The sequence below is a fragment of the Ixodes scapularis genome, unplaced genomic scaffold (genome assembly GCF_016920785.2).
Source record: "Ixodes scapularis isolate PalLabHiFi unplaced genomic scaffold, ASM1692078v2 PGA_scaffold2__306_contigs__length_199485367, whole genome shotgun sequence".
Classification (NCBI taxonomy): Eukaryota; Metazoa; Arthropoda; class Arachnida; order Ixodida; family Ixodidae; genus Ixodes; species Ixodes scapularis.
In genome coordinates this window covers 176915423-176923772 of record NW_024609857.1, presented here as the reverse complement: position 1 = coordinate 176923772, position 8350 = coordinate 176915423, and the positions used below count along the sequence as shown (strand labels likewise).

General features: G+C 45.5%; 2 pseudogenes; both read right to left on the bottom strand.

Moving 5' to 3' along the window:
* Positions 1-1001: 1001 nt before the first annotated feature.
* LOC121045575 lies at positions 1002-2927 on the bottom strand (annotated as a pseudogene).
* A 119-nt stretch (positions 2928-3046) lies between these two features.
* LOC115327662 lies at positions 3047-4118 on the bottom strand (annotated as a pseudogene).
* Positions 4119-8350: the final 4232 nt, after the last annotated feature.

The following is an 8350-nucleotide window of genomic DNA, read 5'->3' as shown; positions in this document are numbered from 1 at the left end:
AAACGCAAACACATCGAAGGGCTTTAGTTCAGACAGATCAAGAGGGATCGGTCGATACCTCCTAGACAGCTTTCAAGCCTGCTTGTCACGTGATTTGACGTCAGCAACGTCACAACGCGCCGGCCGAGCTTGGCGCGGCCGGCCGGCTCGCCTGCGCGCTGTACCTCTCGACGCTCGTGCATTTCGTTCGCGTATGGCGGTAACGTATGCCGTAAATTTAACTCATCGATCACCATGGCTGCATGCATTACCACAGTTATTAAAAGTATACTCGTTATCAAACAAAAAATACATATTACAGCGAAGATGTTTATGGCTAGGGTTCCGTGGTTTTGCCGCGTGCGCGACCAAAAACTCTACGCTCGCACCGTACCCACGCGCCGCACGTGCCGGCGTCTGCAGCAGTAACTGTTCTAAAGCAAAAGCCTAAAACAAATGGCATATTGCATGCACGTTCGTCAACGCTTCATTTTGGTTATTTACTTCGATCCTTTTGTACGAGGAAGGCGTGCGCGTGCGACGGCGCGGAACACCATACCCTGTGTTCTCCTTGAAGGCGGCGGGCGGCACGTATGTGTACGTACCATTTCGTCACAATGACCACCGATCAAGACAATACATGTGTTCGTACCTTTGTTTAAAATTTTGTGTCACGTCTGTGTCGAGTGTTAAACAGCTTCGCTGAGTCATCCACCATAACAGAGTGGAATGGCCCCCAATTTTTAGTATACTAATTATAAAGCAAATAATACATATTGCACACTAATTGTGAAGCAAACAATACATATTTATTTATCATATTAGACACCGGGCATCAATTGAATGACACAAAACAAAGCACTGTAAAGGCAAAGCATGCAAAATAATCACAATAGGCAAAACAGATCACCAAATAACTTGTACACGATAGACCATAAAAGGTAACACAGACAGATATTACATGTATTACACTGCCCCAGACAGAAAAAAGTTAGAAAATTATAACAAACAGACACATCATATCATACAATATCTGTTCGAAAATTGCACAAAACGCAATACATAGAGTAGTGGTAATAGTGGTGGTGGTGCAAAGTACCACCACCACTACCACTCAGGAATACAAGAAATAATATTATGAGAAACATTTCAGCCATCCTTTTCTTTGCATTTGCATCTTTTTCTGCACGCAGATCATTTTTTTGTTTGAACAAATTGTTCAGGACTATGTTTGCTGCACAGTTCGCCACCAGCCCGACAAGCAGCTCATGGTTGTGCCCGTTCTCACACGTGGCAATGTCTTCAAGCCTTGGCAGAGAGCGTAGTGTCAGTTCTCTAACAACATTCCTTTGGTAGGACCCATCGAAAAACTGTGTGCAGCTCTTTTGTGCGACAAGCTTTTTTACCACAACCTCCGTGTGCATGACCACTGAAATTACTAGGGCTGAGGGAAACTTAAGACCACCTCGGTCTAACTGTTTGATTAGCGAATGAGTGTCTTCTTCGGGGTCGGCGTCATGTCCATTAAAAACTAGGTGCTCTCGGCAGCTTTCGCACTTCAGAACTTTCATAGCAGTATGGGCACAATACCCACCGACATAGGCAATGCCTGGCATTTGTGCTCTCAGTTCATCAAGTTCAACATCATTAACAGGAACGCAAAGGGAGCTGCCCACATCTTCGACAGTGTTCGTGTCTTCAATGCCCTTGAGGTCATTGGCACTCATCATTGGTAGAGCACTTTGAAGGCGAATCCTGCCCTCTGTTTCAGGCAGCTGCCGAACAGATATATGGTACTGTCCACCAGCCATTTGTCTGTACTGTCCAAAACGGCTCTCTGGAGGATCCGTCTGGACTTTTCCTAACAGAATGTAGTTGAAGTGAAGCTCATTTATGCAATATTTTGCCAGCGCCAAAAGAGACTGTGCAGACAGCCTCAGGGCACTCAACGTTTCCGGGGTGAGTACACCAGTGTCATGCCCGTAGAATTCCTAAACGTCGAGCCATGTGATCAATGAACTAAGAAAGGCTAGTTTTGGGTCATCAGTAAGGCATGCCATCGGCTCTTCATAAACATTGCAATGGTGGAAGCCTTTCTTTGGTGTCTTCACGTTGACAATACTCAACCAACGTAGAATGATTTTGATGAAGTCTGCTGTTGCTTTAGCATGCTGAAAATCAACTTCACCACAACGGGTTGCCAGTGCTTCGGCTACATGTGGATTAAAAACCTGCAGTACCAGTTTAACATTCTGGCGCTCCAAGCTGCTAGGATTAAGCGCTTTTGATGTCAAACCATAACCAGACTTCAGCAGTTGAGCCGACTCCTCTTTATGCAAATCTCTCAAGTGCTTAAATGACGCAGTCATCTTGCACTCAGGACGAACGTTGTTGTCTGAAAGCTCAAAGCATAGGTAGAAAAAGCCCGTTCCTGAGTTTTTCTGGTTAATCCAGTTGTTTCTTATGCACTTAAGGAGATGCACAGCATCTACCACGTAATACAGTGGTCGAAATGGGTCTGCTGGGTGTGGATAAGGAGGACTGAGTTTCGGCTTTTGCAAAAACGCTTTCATTGCTTTCCTGTTGAGTGCATTACTGTCACAGACGATTGCCACAACTCTGTACCCGATTGCCTCTAAGCGCAAGATAACCTTCTTCAGGATGGTGTGAAGCTCATCGCCATGTAGTGTTTTTACTGGAAGAATGTGTGCCACTTCCTTGAACGAGCTTAATAGACTTTGTATCATGAAAACGTGTACCGATGTTGCTGCCTCGTTGGAATTGACTGCAGTGTCACATATGTTTCCACCTTTATAATCAAGACAAGGCTTGATATGAATTTTATCCAGCATCAGTGTCACAGTGTGTTCATGAGGTTCTAGATGCTTGAACCTCTGTGCAATATACTGAAGGAAAGTGAAATCTGAGGACTGGATTTCTGGGCACATTTGAAAAGACGAACATACGCTTCTGATCGTGCATGGATGAGGCAAAGTGAGCGTACTTGTCTTCCTCAAAAACTTATAGGCATGCGGTGATATCGTGTACAGAATGCATGCAAATACCATCACCTGAGTGCTGTAACGAATGCATCCTTTGCAAAGCAGCAGCAGCTGCTTCTTCAGAAATTTCACGGCCTCTTTCTTGCCTTCACTAACGCTTCCTTCCAGTTTGTCTGGAAGGGCAGTTACCGCACCCAGCAAGTGAGGAGAGCTGCAACCCTCATCCGAGAGCGTACACAGGTTGTCCAACATTTTCAGCAAGGAACTTACGTCACGCACTGAGTCTGGTACAACACTGCTTGCAAACGTCTTGACCGGTGCTCCTTGATAGCAGGCAGAGACTTGAAGGTTCTCGAACACTGTCAAAGATGCCTTCAGCCAAGGTTCACACTCGTCGACTATGTTCAAAAACATTCTGCACTTTTCTTGATGTATAACAGTCCACTTCACCGACACCGATGCTAATTGCAGGCACGCCTTTAGCTCTTCGAGCGTCGAAAAGTGGTGTCTCTCCTGCTCCGCTTCCAAGGACGCCGCTGATTCTTCAAGAGCACGAGCGAGTTGGGATGCTTCTTGTCGGCTCTTTTTGGTATCGGGCGCATCTCTCATGTTGGTTATGGCTTTGAAAGATACGAAGGACAGGCGGGAAATATTTTCGGCACATATCCAGGACGCAAGCGAGGCACTGGCAATGCCGCCTCAAGAACTCTTTGCTGTCCTCGGATCCGTGTACGATGTGGTCCGCTCGATGCACGACGGGTCGAAGTGAACCGCGCACACCTGCACAAATGTGGAAAACGTTCGTAAACGTCCAAGCACCTCGTTCGTTGGAAAAATGCAATGCACTTTTTTTTTGTAAAGCCATAGTTACCATACGCGTTCGTATACGATAAACACTGATACCCTTCGGAAGCATAAAAAGAAAGGCGCGGCACAAATATAATAACTAGCAACATAAGAATATCAGCATAGAGAAAGCATTACCTTGGTGTATGAAGTTGGTACGAAGTCCTTCCTGGGAATAGCACGAATCGATTTCTTCAAAGTGTCGTCGTCTTTCGGAAAAAAGAACACTTGCTCCTTTTTCCCTGTTTTGTAGTTACTGGTGCACCTTGGCACACAACACTTGTTTGGCATCGTAATTTTGTAATCTCGGCTCTGCAACACGCACAAGAACAAAATTGCCGCAAAAACAACGACGGCAAAACGATAGATACGCGACGACGCGACCACGCCGTTCCCCAGGAGCGATTAGGGCTATAGTCGGATGCAACCTGAGAACAATCTTTTAGCTCCACCCACAAGCGCATGGCGCCCTTCTGAAGTGCCTCCGCCGTCGAGAAAGCAGTTCGCTAGCAACGTTGCTTTTTCTTCCTCCAGTCTTAAACTAGTACAATATTTATTTAATTCATTCAGGACATTTAAATAAGTTAGAATACGTTTTTGTCAACGAGATATCTGTTTAGTAAAGAAAGAAAGTCATGTCCAATAAACCATCTTCCCAATTCAGTTTCTGTCCAAGATACTGTCTAACATACCGTCTAACATACCTCTCAGCAGTGCTAAGCCTCGCGCCCGCTTCGAAATTTTCGTTGGCGATAGCGTCGCTGGATTCTCACGTTGTCGCGCAAAAACTGCTGCAAACGCAAGCCGATACCATTACGATTTCCTGGCGTAACCTCGGGCACGTAAAACACGGTGCAAAAAAGCAGAATAATTGTCACGAGAAACTAGCGTCGCGTTGCTAAGGCCAGCAGCCATGTTGAGCTTTTTTTTTTTTTCAAAAGGATCGCGATTGGTCCACGGAATCGTGACGTCGTGAAAACGATTGGCTGGCGTTTCTCGGCGTAGGATTACATTTTCCTCTGAGAGGCATTCCCGGTTTTTTTCTTAGCTTGCAACCGACTATAGCTGAAGTTGGGTCGCTGTCACCGTTGTCACCGCGGCCTCCTCCTCTGGCCTGTGGTGTCGGCCGGGTGGATGTGACGTCAAAATTATGGGCGCAGGCTTGAAAGCTGTCTAGGAGGTGATCGGTGGCCAAGTGCAATAAAGGAAAAAAAAAGGAAGGATCGGTGGCCGAGTGGGCTAGAGCACACCAGCTGGGAGCACGTGGGGTGGAAGCTCGCGTGCTCCGAGGGATCCAGAGTTCAATCCCCACGCCTGCCCGTTTCGAGCTGAATGAGCATCGTTCCGGCGTGCAGTTGTGTATTGCGTGACGCACGTTAAGGACTCCAGGCTACCGGTTGTGCTGCACTGGCTAAATTGCTCACCTACAGCTGGGAGACAAGTCGCCCGTTGAGGCAGACTATGTTCTAGGCTGTATAAACATACACACACCTCAATTTGTTTCCCGACAGGTAAAGCAGCACCGCTTCATTCCACCGTGACATAGTAAGATCACTGTTGAAAGAGGTGTTAAAACGGACACTAGAATAGTGAATTCCCGAGGATATTTTTGAAGGCACTAAAGTTATTTAGAGGTTCATTTGATTTTGCCTAAAAATTAGAAGGTGGAGAGAAAACAAAAGAAAAAAGAAACATACACCTCATCTTGGGTAGAAACGTATTTTCTACTTATTGAACGGCCCGTTTGGTTTTCTTAGTAAAACGCAAAACGGGAAGTGTTAAATTTAGAGAAAAAAAAATTGTTTCGGTCGCCAAAACGTTAACGTCAAATTCAATTTGCATATCAGAGTAAGCACCTGTTTGTTGGTTAAGGATATATATTGTAATTGTTCAAAATTGTAGAAATCACGCTTTTTTTATATCCACTAGCCACCAAACAAGGTCTACAGAGAATGAAAATATCTGAAATAACGTTTCATAAAATAAATGTTGTTTGGAATAAGTGTTTTAACCCTCTTACCAACTCATTCAACTATATTTTTCTTTTATTTCCAAATACATATTAGTAGGGTGCCTTCATGTGCGCTTTCCTTAGGGTGGAGACATCTGGCAATCTTGTCCCACACTTTTATTTTCATTTTTTTGTTCAGAAGCGCGTGAAAGAGCGTGTCCCGGCACGCGTTTGTGGTGCTGACTGTGCTACGTCGACATTTTGTTTTCGTTGATTTATTTGTATTTTACCCGTGAGTGCGTGCTGTCCGCATCGGGTACTACAAAGGGTGGCATCACCCTAAGCAGAAGGACATTGAGGCACCCTACATATTAGGACATCTCTGTTCAACCCTGCACGATCTTAGGGTGCTTACGAGCCACGCTTGTAGCGTATGCAGGCGTTTGACCACGCGCACTAACGGGTGTAGTCCGAAACAACCCATTCCCGTTTGAACCCGTCCCATTTTGACCCATTCCCGAATCGACCTTCCCGTTTGAACCCGTCCCATTTCGACCCATTCCCGAATCGACCTTCCTGTTTGAATCCGTCCCGTTTTGTCCCATTCCCTAAACGCCCTTCTCATTTGAACCCGTACCGTTTCAACCTATACTCGAAATACCCTTTTCGTTTGAACCCGTCCCTTTTCAACCCATTTGTATAAGACCCTGCGCATCGCAACCTCTTCGCGAAAAGTCTAATCGTTCTACCTCTGATCTGCGCACCATAGCACACTCAAAAAAAAAAAAAATAGATTCACCAAAAGTATCGCCTTCAGAGCCTTATCAGGCCTTTCGCTAGGAGTCTGCTGATGACTAGTTACACTTTTTTGCAACGTTCAAAAAGTGCCGACCAACGGAGCTATCAATTGCAATTCTGTTTTGTCTATGCAATAAGGTGAGCTGGCGGGCTAGTTGGTCGTTCATCATTAGTAAAATAGCGCAAAACAACAAGGAAGAAAGGGCGAGATATTGCTTCCTTCTTTCTTTCTCTCTTATTTCATACGGTTTTTTTCAATTACTGATGTCATCAGCAACTCACTTTTTCATACACTTTATATGTTTACGTATAACAACTTTGAGGGTGTACGTTTCTTTCTTTTAAGCAACAGCATCAGTAACTTCTTGCTTCTTTCTTCTCCTCCTTTATAGACTGTATTAAATGTCAGGTGTCAGTTAGCGCCCTTCCTGTCTATCTCGCCCTTTCTTCCTTGTTGTTTTGCGCTATTTTACTAATAATGTTTTGTCTATGTTTATACAGCGGGAAGTTAGTCGGCTCTGAGGGCATCTGGTGTCTTCGTTGGAGATGAAAGGCAGTGCAGTATACCACTGCTTGTCTGACGACTTTAACGTGCATCACGCATTAGTGATACATGACAGCACGCCGGTACGATGCTCATCCAGATTGAAATGGGCAGAGGCGGTGGATTGAATCCACGATCAGTGAGCTTTACAGCGTGAGCTTTCGCTACACGTGCTACCGATCCACGAGCAACGAGACATCGCGGTCGAATTCGAGCTCGAGAAAAAAACAACAGCAGCAACAGCAAGAAAATATCCGGTTTGAGGCATTTAGTACTACTGTCGCCATCTCGTTTAACAAGTTGGAAATAAAATTAACGGGGTGATTTCATTTACACAAATACGCAAATACAACAATATTTTGCTTTCTCGCCCTGGTCTTAAAATAAAGATTAGACGCACCCCTAATACGTACGGCCAAGCGTTTTGTCACGTTTGTCTTCTAAATAATTGTATTTTAAAAAATGCCTCAAAACGCACTAAAACAGTGAAAACGGTCATATTTCTGCATTTTATTAAAAATCTTCAGCGCTCCAAAAGAAAAATCCAAGGGCCGAACGACCTTCATTACGCTATCATAAGTAACCTCCAAAAGAATGAATACTATCGTGCATTCCTGAAACCCAGGTTTGTGTAGCGAAATTTGCCCATTGAGTGACGAGCGGTTGAATCCCCCTTAATCGCTTACCTTTTACACCAGACACCACTGTGTAGATGAAAAAAAAAAAAATTACACCATCTTCCCGAGGGGAACCATGGGGTGATGCGGAGCATCGTTCCATCACACTTCATCGGAAGAACGGAGTGAAAGTGGAGTCAACCGCGGTGGAACTGAACGCGCGCAGAAATTGGTTTGCTCTTTATGTTTATACAGCCTTGATGGAGATGCGCCTCAACGGGTAATCGGTCTCTTAGCTGTAGATGAGAAATTTAGCCAGTGCAGTACAACCACTAACCTGGGATTCTTAACGTGCATCACGCAGTAGTCATCACACGAACGCGTGCCGGTACGAAACTCATCCAGATCGAAGCGGGCGGGGGTGGCGGGGACTCGAACTCTGGAGGTTCCCAGCGCAAGCTTTCACTCCACGCTCCGAGCTGAGACGCGTTAGCCCACTCGGCCACTTCCTCCCCTTGAACGCGCGCAGCGCGCCTACCGCTGCTTATATTGAAACTTGGAGGAGAAGAAACTAGAGGAGGAGAGTTGCGCCTGCGCGCGCGGTGTGAGAAGA